The following is a 10,037-nucleotide window of genomic DNA, read 5'->3' as shown; positions in this document are numbered from 1 at the left end:
TAGAAGGTACTGATATTTTATTTTGCATGATGCTTTCAAAAATGCACATTTTTAATGAATCAGAAAGAAGATACCTGAAAGACAGGTTACCAGTATAAGTAGAAATGAAAACAACAACTTATCCCTTGGATTTTCCTCACAATACCACAAAATTTACTAAGTCCTAGGCAATTCAGTCACCTAGCACATGCCACCTTGATGACAAGGAGAGTTGGTGTTGGCATACTGGAGTGGCCAATACAATTTGCTAAAATAGTTTGGTCACTATTTTGGCTTTAAGAACTAGGGTTAGATTACACAGAGAACGGGTTGCCAAATGATGTTGGAGGTAAACTTCTTTGATTTTTCTTTGAGTCAAAAAATTTAGATACAAAACAATAGTGACTAAACATATTGGAAATTTTATCTCCTGGTTTCACACTGGATGTACACGTTTGTGTGAGGAAATTGTGCAGTCCCGCTAAGCCTCTGATCCACTAAGGGCTCTTACCTCAGGGACTTTTACCTTTCATGGGAGTTATACTGTTACTGCCACACAAGAAATAACAGATTTATGAAAGCCCTGTTAGGCTGGATTAATATTTAAAAAAAAGAAGAATCATTGGGCCAATGAAGTCAGAGCTAAAGGTGTTCTCATACAACCAAACAGCCCAGGTGGGGAGACTTCTGTATTCAAAATCTTTTCTACACTAAAAAATATTTTCCAAGTTAGAGGAGAGCATATCTTCCTTTCATAATTAGAGAGAAAATACTTTATGACATATTTTTAAATACAACAACACAAACAAATGGCAGGTCTGAAGAGCTAAAAGAATTGAGAATTGTAAAACTGTTGGCATGTGCTTTGACTCCATTGCCTTTGAATTTCTGAGTTTTAAGAGCTCCTTACTATTAATTTGACAGAACCACGCATCTATTCCCTGAAGGAAGTTTTGAATTTCAACAATTTATCAGCACAGAATATATACCTACTGTCTCTTAGCTGAATCTATAAAATACCCTCTTTCAAATGCTGTGTCAGTTTCAGGAACATTATTTTAGTCATGACAATTGTTCTTATTCATAATCTCACCAATGAATTATTCATTATTGGTAGTTAACCAAAACTCCCCTTTCATTACTTGCAGGATCCGGCTTAATTTCAATGATATGTGGAGGCCAGGCTTTTGCATACTGTTTGTTCAAAGACAACTTTATCTATCCAGATCTGGATGAGTTTTAACAGAACGGCTGAATTAATTTGCCTCAGAATTTCTATATTATTATATACATTGTGTTGGAGTTAAATTGTATTTTTTGTTCACACCTATATTAAGATTGAATTTATTCTAGATCCTTGATAAGTGTAAAAAGAAAAAGAGATGTTAATGGAGAGCAGAAGAATCCTAGTAAGGTATTCATGAGCCAAATGTTGCCAATTCATCAAAGACAGTGTTTACCAAAGTGTTCTCCATAGAACACTAGTTCTGTAGTATGTTAATAGTACCACACAAGGAAAAGAAAGTTGCTTGTTTAAGTATATTTGTGGATTCCTGGGTTTACGTAAAACAGACGTTTATTTTGGGACTTCTCAGAATCTTTAACATACTATTATGAACAGGGCATCTCAAAGCTGTGCACCATTTCTCAGATGTATTTGACCCAGGGACACACTTAGAAAATGCTGATGTATCCTGTGGAAGGTATAACATAGAAGAGAGTGGAGTTAAAACGATTACAAATCTCTATAAGCAGAATTAGATTCTATTACTGTCGCACAGTATTTGTTTCTCTGGTAGCACATTGCTTGTAAAATTATTACCTTTTAAAAAATATTCGTGTCTATTTCTTTCCTCAGATTGTGTTCTTATGACAAAGTGCTTCTCAGAATTTAGTATGCATTTGAATCACCTGGAAATCTTGTTACTATGCAGATTTTGGTTTAGAAGGGCTGGGATGGAGCCGAAAATTCTGTATATCTTTTTTTTTTTTTTAAGATTTATTTATTTATTTTAGAAAGACAGAGAGAGAGAGAGAGAGAGTGGGAGAGCTCACAGAGGGAGAGACAGAGGAAAAGGGAGAAAATGCTCAAGCTGAGCATGGAGCCCAGTGCAGGGCTGGATCCCAGGATCCTGAGATCATGGACCTAAGCCAAAATGAAGAGCCGGGCACTTAACTGACTGAGCCACCCAGGTGCCCCTAAAATTCTATATATCTAACAATTCCTGGAAAATGCCTGTGCTGTGTGTGGGTCCATGGACCACAGTTGAAGTAAAAGATCTAAGTGGTTGGACCAGATATTTTTTAAGGTTATATAGCTCTGTACTGCCAGTCCTATGTTTATTCAATAAATGTTTGTTGAATTAGATTAAAACTGAGGTGAGTTACACTTACTTAATTGTTTTAAATATTTACCACTTTTAAATGTAGTTAAAATACCTTTTGATATAGAAGAAGTGCATACCATGTTTACAACTAAAATATAAATATAGGAAAAAGGATAGGAAAATAACATACACCACTTCCCCTCCATCCATATATTTCCACATACTAACATTTTGGGAAACATTAAACCAGCTCTGGAATTTTTTCCTATGACTCTTTTTACTCTAAAATCTATTTTTCTTGGGTTGCCTAGCTAGGTTCATTTGGAGAGCATGTGACTCTTGATCTTGGGGTTGTGGTTGTGAGCTCCACGTTGGGTGTAGGATTACTTAAAAATAAAATCTTTTAAAAAAAGATCTATGTCTTCCATAAAGATTTGCATCCAACCAATAAAAAATGTCAAGTTAATTATATATATTCCAGACAACCTTCCAAAAACAACTTTATGTTGATCAGTTACTGGTTAGATAATTCAAACTTCTCATGCATCTGTAAATATGAATATGATACTTTCTTCCTTGCTTCTTTCTCATATTTACTTATTTCCACAAACTTTTGTCTTCCATCCATTATTCTCAATCTTCCCATTATTCTTTTCCAAAATACGTAGTCATAGAAGTAACAAAATATGTAGCTCATCTAAATCAGTCAAAGGATTATAAATTCCTAATTATTAATAAGGACTTTCATCTTTAAAGGAAGGCAGCATAGGATAGCTATGAACAGGTCAGCATTATGATCTTTGATTCTCCAATTAAAACCCCACCAACAGCATACAGAAAAGAGTGTCTTGTTATATATAAAACAAAACTCAATCCTGCTCTATGAAAAATACAAATATCAAACAGTGAATCACTGATGAGAAAGTCTGACCCTATAGAAACTCACACATGGAAGAAATTTGCAGAAACATTAAAACTGCCTAAGTAAATTTGATAATTAAAAAAAGATTTGGTTGATTAAGTACTTTTTAATATATTGAGAATTAAGTTACACTAGTAAATTAGAATAACAATCTCTCCAGACTCCGAAGACCATAATATCTTGTCATTCTGTAGTGTAGCTTAATTAGCATGTTTATTTCTAGGATTAGGAATCCATCTGCTCAGGTAATTACTATTGTGTGAATCCTTCTCTTTATTTTTTTCCTCCTGATCACAAGAATAATCTGTGGTTTTCTTCTCTTACTCATTAAAATGATTATCGTTATCTATTTGATGACACAACTTGACACACAAGAATTAAAAATATAATTAGAGTACATATTTTAGCTTAAATATATTGTATATCAGACACAGCAACTAAATATCCACTTAGCGTTTATTGCTTTGAACTGTATATTAATTCAAAGACCAAGAGTCATGCCCACGTAACATTTCCAGTGTCCCTCACAGAATCATAAGAAGGTGAAATCCTACCCAGAAATTACTTAAATATTTTTTAAAAGGTAATACTTTTATGTCATGCATAACCTTTCCATGAATATCCTTTACAGTTATTACACCACTGTGGTATAATGTAAATCAATTTGCATATTCCTTTAATAATGTTTTACTTAAAAGAATTATTTTCCAAATGAATGAACAATATCTTTACCTTTGCTGATAAAGATTCCAAAATATATATAAATAAGGACTAGTGTAAAGATTACTCTGATCTACAATTTAATGGGCTTTGTTAAGCCAATGTACCCTAGCAGCTGAATTGATAATTTCAAAAGCTGTTTGCTATCACTCTAAATCTATAGGGACTAACATAACACAATAATAAAATAAATAAATCTATGAGGATTATGCTACAGAAATGCCAAGAGGGGCACCTGCGTGGCTCAGCTAGTTAAACATCTGACTCTTGATTTCAGCTCAGGTCATGAATTCAGGGTCATGATCTCAGGGTCAGGGTTTCAAGGTCATGAGATTGAGCTCCATGTAAGGCTCTGCACTGGCCATGAGCCTGCTTAAGATTCTCTTTCTCCCTCTGCCCTTCCCCTCCTCTCTCCCTCACCATAAGTAAGTAAGTAAGTAAATAAATAAATAAATAAATTCATTTATTTAAAGAAATACAAACATATATACTATGAGATAGAGAATTTTATGACAAACATCTTAAGGAAAAACAAAGGCATTTCCTAAAGTTCTTGCTCCGTAAACCTTGGAAACCTGAATTGCTAGGTAAATAAATCTGTAACAAGAGCATCATAGATATGGTTGTGGTAAAATCTCAGAAAAGGGAGGAAATACTCAGAAAAGGGAGGAAAGTTTGGTTCATATGAAGATAATGTAATTCTTCTACGGAAATTTTCTACTACAGAAAAAAGCTTCATAAAAGATGTAAAAATGTGAGAATGTTTCACATTTTTAATAGAGGACAATAAAGTCACAAATTTTCCAAGTATTATGGTTTACTTATCTTAGTGGTTTCTTTTAGATTTTCTTTTATCCTATCTAAATATTCTGGTACTTCAGTAACAAGAGGACCAAACCATCCTTAAAAACACAGTTAATTACAAACTGTGTCTCCTCTTGATGAAGAATATTCACTCTCTCCCATATGACCAATAATTCAAACAGAAAGGAATTTAAAAATATTACTCCAATAATTACCTTAAATTAAACCTGCACAAAGTATCAGTTTGTTAATCTAGCTGGTATCATAGTTATTTAAAACTGAGCTCATTATCTCTTACTATTCCTGTATATCTCTTATATCTCTTATATATTAGCACTCTTAGAAATTATCACTGTAGTATATTATTTATTGTTAAAAATGGGAAAATATAAAAGGTTGAAGGAAGAAAATAAAGATAATTCATAATCTCAATTCAGAATTTGGTGTGTGTGTGTGTATGTGTGTGTGATATAAGTGAATAAAAACTTATATAGCCATTTATTTTTTTAAATTTTATTTATTTGAGTTAGAGAGAGAGCATGAGTGGGGTGAGGGGAGAGAGAGAGAGGGAGAAGCAGACCCCCTGCCAAGAAGGGAGCCCAACACAGGGCTAGATCCAAAGACCCAGGGATCCTGAGCTGAGCTGAAGGCAGTCGCTTAACTGACTGAGCCACCCAGGTGCCCCAACAGCCATTTCTTTATTATCAATGCTTAAGTTCTTTTTTTTTTTTTTTTTGATGCTTAAGTTCTATATAATTCTCTCTCACATTGAGTAAATAGGTAGACCTTCACTTGCATTCACAGTATTTTGTTAAATTGGGTCACTAGAAGTGAAATTATTAGGTCATATGGTATAAATGTCTTTGAATTACTGAAAAATATCTCCAAATTGCCTTTCAGAAAGTCTGAACTTATTTATTCTCCCACCAAAAGCCCTATTTTACTAACTCCTCCAACTAACTCCTCCAACACAAAAATTGTCATTTTTATACTTTTAATATATGTCTATTTTCCTCTACTCCTACACAGTCCGTATTTGACTATAGTCCCAATTTTGCTGTACTCCTCCAACCCCAAAATTTTCATTTTTACACTATTTAGTATATGCCTATTAAAATGATATTTTTACAATGCATATCAATGCCTCAGTTATTACAACAAAATTATTTCTGTCATTGAGACCTAAATTAAGACGATCAGTAAACCAATTCCAATTTAGAGGAATTTCATTTCATCCTACTTTTGGAGTAGCCTTTAACAACCAATATAGATCAAATGCCTGCTGGGTACAGGACACCAGTTACACAGCTATCTCTCCTTTCCTCTAACCAGACCACAAATGTTTCGCTAGGTCTTGGGATTGTCATGCTTGGCACTAGAAGGGATCAAATGCAGCACAGGTAAAGCAACATACTTAGCACTTTTATGTTTTTAACTGTTGTTGAGTAGATGACAGCCTGAAGAAGAGGAGATTTAAGCTGCTTGATGGCAGGGATAGGGTTGGTTCAATGTCCTATAGCCAGCAACTAGAATAGGGTTGGGGACGTATCAGACATATCATGTGCACATAAATATTTGTTAAATGAGAAGAAAAAAACAAGTTCATTTCAAATTAGTTGCATGTTGGAAGACTTTGGGAACGTGTCCAACACTGGCACACCTGCGGTGGGATTGATTGATGTACTGATCCAGCCAAAATCAGTGTCAAAAAGAAAAGACGTCCACAGATTGTCCTTGGAGAAAGAGGATACCCAGGAGCAAGAGAATAAAATGTTTAAGCTGAACATAATTGGACACATTACACCCTCACCAGACTCATGTTAGAGCAGACTCAGAAAAAACATTTTCAACTCCCAAGGTATTGGTGAGTAATGTGTATTTTATACAAGATTTTGGGAGGAGATGGAGAAGAGAGCTGTATGTCACTCACCACAGCACGCTTACTCATCCCTTTGTTAGACATCTTGGCTCTTGTCCCTATCTGTTGCCAATGACTAGGTCTCTCTTTTCTTCCTCACCATATCTCCACAGAGCCTCTAAAAATGCCCAATATACCAGTCAGCTTCTGATCACGGAGAATATATACCAGCAATCAAAATAAAATCCATGTTGTTACTTGGAGAACAATTATCCTTTTTCTCCTCATATGTTGCTACTGGTTATCACCCTACACTCTCCCAAATGGCTTTGCAAAATCTTCGCTTAATCAGAAGACATCGAATCTCTCCTCATGGCCAAATTTTGCTGCTGGAAAGGAAATGCTGTATGTATGTTTTAGAGTGTTTGTTCCAACAACTTTCTGCAATGACAAAAATTTCCATTTCCATGTTCTATGAACATTTCTAGATCAGTGCTGAGCTGTACAATGTGGTTATTGTAACATGTGGTTATTGAATATACCTACAGAGATCTAGGCACTGAATACTTTTTTATTTAATTTTAATTATTTTAAATTTAAACTAATGGTGGCTGTACTAGACAATGTAGATCTCTCTCCTTTCCATTTACAAGGGGAAAATAGTACCATCTGCAGATATTGTAACTCCCAATCAGGCTGAAGTTTTTTCTTTTTTTAAGATTTATTTATTTATTTTAGAGAGAGAGAGAGAGAGAGCACATGCAGGAGTGAGGGGAAGGGCAGAGGGAGAGGGAGAGAGGCAGGCTCCCCACTGAGCATGGAACCCCACGTGGGGATCGATCTCAGGACCTTGAAATCATGACCTGAGCCAAAACTGAGAGTCATGCCTAACCGACTGAGATATCCAGGTGCCCCAATCAGGCTGAGTTTTAAGTTATTATGAAGGATAGAAAGATCCATTCACAAAAAGAAGTGTTAGAGGTAAAGGACATGCTTCCCTTCATGGTTATCACTAGATCTGATGTCCACAATTCTCTGGTAATCAACTGTTTGATTGCACTGAGAATTCAGAGGATTAAAGTAACCCATCAGTTCCATAGTAACAGACGGAAATATACAAACCAGACCCTATCTTGATATGGGGGAGAATATGTTCTCTGCCATGGTCTGGTATGAAAGTACTGGTTGCCGAGCAATCTTAAAGTTGCTTGTGGAAAGTCATTTTCCATCATGTACTATATTTTTCAGAGCACTGTAAATGAGCAAAGCCTAAGTGGGAATAGGAATGGAACCCAGCCCAGTTTGCTGGAACTCAGGATGAACCAAAGGAGAAAGTATATAGAAAGCCCAGGGTTTGTCATCCAGGCTAGTATACGCAAAGGCCATGTGTACATTCATTGTTCAGTCATATACAATGTGTTGGTGTTTATATATTCTTTCATATAAAAAATGTAACTTCTGTCTTGGAGCTATGACTGAAATTTGATTTCTCTCTCTCTCTCTCTCTCTCTCTCTTTTTTTTGTCCTTTCATGAGTGTCTAGTATCAACAACTGTTAAATGCAGAACTGTGCTGGCCACGCTTTAAAAAAAAAAAATCACAGAAATGTGTAATCTGGAAACCTAGCTCCTCTTTCCCTTCCCTTTAAAGGCCTCTTGATCTTCCCCTGGATGACTAATACCATGTTTTCAGACTGTGAGAAGCACTTTAGTAACAGTGTATTACGAGCTATCAGCTTCCAATTGGATTAACGGAGTCATGGAAAAAGCTGCATAGGAATTGGATGAGGGATGGCATACCATATTATGTAACTATTTTTATGGTCACAGTGGCTTTCACCACTGTGTATCATTCTATATCTTGAATGGTTTGAAGACTTAAATTAGCTTTGAGAATATTTTAGGTTTTAACTGGTTGTTTCCAGAGGAGACTGGCAAATATATTTGATCCCATTGTAATAACTACCCTCTTTGCTTTCCTCCAAAATGTTTTATAACATTTTCTTAATTTGCTCTTACAATCTTTTTAGATCAGATATTTTCAGTCTTTATTTGACACTAAAAGAGAATTTTAGTAAATTAAGATTTATATCGGAGCTATTGAGTTGGACTTGCAGTTTCTTTTCTAGCAATCCGAAGTAGTCAGCAAGTCTTGTAATGAGGGTGTCTGTAGTACCTGGTTGTAAATTATAGGCATCTTTTTCTAGGAAAGTACTGTAATAAGGTGACTAAGATGCTAATAGAATGAGGGCTGGCACTAGGCAGAAAAATTAGTATTTGGTGCTTTTTAAAACTTCCTGAAAAATACTACCAGAATGGTACAATATGGTAAGCACTGAATACAACATACCATTTTTGACATTGTTGGTAAGTGTGCTGACACAAGTACTTGCTTATAGACAGATACAAGGACCAAGGTGGGTTTTCTAACCCAAGGTGTGTCATCCTTCCACTCTGGAATTTATATTTATTTGATCCAGTGAGTGACTACTGCTCACCCCTTCTTTATTCTATCCTTTGGTACCAGGTTTTTGGGCAAGATTATTCTTTCCCAAGTGGATTAATGCCTGCTTCTGGTCTTGAAAAATGCCAGGAAGACTTTTGCCAAAGCCGGGAGTGGATCTCAGCCACCATGGAAAATTCCAGTCATAAAGGAGGATGTTAGCACCAAGAGCAGAACTATGAACAAGCTGCCTTTGACAGTCTAGGTTAGCAAAAGTCACCGGTAGATTTGGGACAAATCTAATTGCATATCAACAGCTTCACTCTACCTAGAATGGACGATCATTGTAGGTGTTTCTGTAGGTACAGGACCTTCTAAAGACCTTGGCTTGCCTCCCTGTCTCAGTCCCATGAAAGGGTTAATCTACCTTCCCCCATTCCAATCACCCAGGGTGTGTCATTTGGGATATCCTCCAAGAACCTGAAATGAATGAAAATTTTTCATTTTTAGGAGCCACAAAGCTCCATTAGAACCCCTGAAAGAATACTGCAAAGTTGTAGGAAACAAGATAAACATAAAAAATTCATAGTATCCCCCTCTAAGAGCCAATTAGAAAATATTTCAAATAAAGATCTTTTTAAAAATAGCAATAAAATCAGGGTACCTGAGTGGCTTAGTCAGTTAAGCATCCAACTCTTGATTTCTGCTTAGGTTGTGATCTCAGTGTTGTGAGAGAGAGCCCCACATCAGGCTCTGCACTAGGCATGAAGACTGCTTAAGATTTTCCTCCTCCCTATCCCCCTACTTCTCCTCCCTCACCCTCTAAATAAATAATATAATATAATAATAAAATCTTAAGTTATCAGGAATAAAACTAAACAACTATGTGTAAAACTTATAAAACTATACTGAAGTATATTTAAAAGGCACTGAAAAATTACTCTATCCCCCCACACACCTTCCCTTCAGCAACCCTCAGTTTGTTC

Source organism: Lontra canadensis, unplaced genomic scaffold (assembly GCF_010015895.1).
Source record: "Lontra canadensis isolate GAN:19392208 unplaced genomic scaffold, GSC_riverotter_1.0 scaffold141, whole genome shotgun sequence".
NCBI classification, from domain to species: Eukaryota; Metazoa; Chordata; class Mammalia; order Carnivora; family Mustelidae; genus Lontra; species Lontra canadensis.
The sequence above is the reverse complement of the archived record's forward strand: the minus strand, read 5'-3'. Positions refer to the sequence as shown.